Raw genomic sequence first — 2,500 nt, 5'->3', positions numbered from 1 at the left:
TGATATGAGGTAATATACATATATTCATATATATATATAGAGAGAGAGAGAGAAAGAGAGAGAAACAGATAGACAGACAGACAGACAGAGAGACAGAGAGAGAGAGACAGAGAGAGAGAGAGAGAGAGAGAGAGAGAGAGAGAGAGAGAGAGGAGAGAGAGAGAGAGAGAGAGAGAGAGAGAGAGAGAGAGAGAGAGAGAGAGAGAGAGAAAGAGAAAGAGAAAGAGAAAGAGAAAAAGAAAGAGAGGGAGAGAGAGACTGAGGCAGAGAAAATCAGAAACAGATACTGATAGAGACACACAGAGAAAGACATGCACCCCGCCTGCCCTGTGCTTGACCGCCGACCCCGCGCGAGGTCATGCGTCCTTTCGCTCTCGCCACCGAAGTCTGCGGCCGAGGAATTTCACTTGTACGAATCCGATGCTGTTTACTTACTTATTTACTTACTTTCACACTTAATGTCTCGTCGGAAAGGAAGAGTCAACGAGGATTTTCTTTTTTTTTCTTCTTCTCTTTTCTCGGGTGCGTGCGTGTGTCGTGGAACATAATTGTATGTCATTAATCACTACGAGTAAATATCTTGCAATATTTTCTTTTGCTTCTTATATATATAAATATATATATATATACATATATATAAATATATATACATATATGTATACACATATATATATATGTATATATATATATATATATATATATATATATATTTATATATATACACACCCACACCCACAACCACACACACACACACACACACACACACACACACACACACACACACACACACACACACACACACACACACACACACACACGCACACACATACACACACACACACACACACACACACACACTAACATATATATACATGTGTGTATGTCCGTGTGTGTGTGTGTGTGTGTGTGTGTGTGTGTATGTGTGTGTGAGTAAGTGTGTGTGTGTGTGTGGTGTGTATATATATATGTATATAGGTATGTATGCATGCATATATGTATACTATCATAATAACATATATTATTCAAATGTAGCTATTCAGCATAATCCCATCCTTTGGTATTAATGTTGTCTACATTTGCAATAATTTAGCATGAGCATAAATGTCATTTTATTTTTTTATATCATTATATCATCACTATTATTATCATTATTATCATCTTGATTATTATTATTATCATCATTATTATTATTATTATCATTACAGTAATAATTATTTTTACTATTGTTATTAGTACTATGATAATAATAATAATAACAGTTATTACCATTATTATTATTATCATCATTATTATGAATATAATAATGATAATGATAACAATAGTCATAATAATAAAAGTAATAATATAATAATAATAATAATAATAATGATAATGCTAATAATAATAACAGTAATAATAATAACAATTATTATTATTATCATTGTCATTGTTATGATTATCATTGTCATTATTCTTATCAATATCAAGTAGCCGGAAACCTGTAGCTCCCCTCCGTCTTTATGAGAACCCTAGTTGGCAACTTCCGAGGCTAAGCCCCGCCTTTTTGCCTTCATTCATTGCAAATATTATGTTTTTATTTCATTTTTCTTTGTTTATTTTTCGGTTATTTTTCTGCAACTGTTATCACTGAACCATTTTCAAAGAAAATATACTGAAAGAAAAAAAAAAGCATAAAATATCGCGCAGATTGACAGGGTAAAAAAATGGGGCAGAGCTACTGACGTCACCACGTTTAGCCAATGAGAGTGCCCTGTGAGATAGCAGGTATAGCTAGATACATAATTATTTGTATAATTTACTAGGTATTGTTACGATTAGCAGAAGTAAAACAAAAAATACCTTATTTATTTATGATAACCAAGAGTTCCTTGCCATTAACAGTTGTCAGAATACTCTTGGTAAAAAGTCGATTTCATTTTTGAGTTCATTAGGCTATACTGAAGTGGAGTTACCTGGTTATATGTACCTTTATTATTATTATTATTACTATTATCATCATTATTATTGTCGTTGTAGTTGTTAGCATTGTTGTTGTTGTTTTGTTGCTGCTGCTGTTGTTCTCATTATCATTACCATCATTGTTACTGTTATTAAAAATATCATCATATTTATAATTACTTTTACTAATTCTTCTAGCATTTTCCTTTCCTCACCATCACCGTCATCCTCTGCATCACCATCATCGTCATCAACACCACCACCACCACCACCACTTTCACCAGCCCGTCACCACCACCACCATCTCCACCAGCATCCCACCACCACCACGACCAACGCCAAGTTTCCTCATCACCATCACCACCATCATCACCATCACCACCCCCACCGCCACCTCCTCGACCAGCACCACCTTCCCCAGCCTCAAGAGCGGAGCGTGTCTGCAGCGCCGCCTCCCGGATCCCCGAAGCCAGAACCAGCAGGGGGAAGGAGGTTCTCGCCCGCCCATTGTCCCGACGGCGAGATCGACTTAATGTCAGCAGGGTGAGGTTGTCTTGTCTCT

The sequence above is a fragment of the Penaeus chinensis genome, chromosome 20 (assembly GCF_019202785.1).
Source record: "Penaeus chinensis breed Huanghai No. 1 chromosome 20, ASM1920278v2, whole genome shotgun sequence".
Classification (NCBI taxonomy): Eukaryota; Metazoa; Arthropoda; class Malacostraca; order Decapoda; family Penaeidae; genus Penaeus; species Penaeus chinensis.
The sequence above is the reverse complement of the archived record's forward strand: the minus strand, read 5'-3'. Positions refer to the sequence as shown.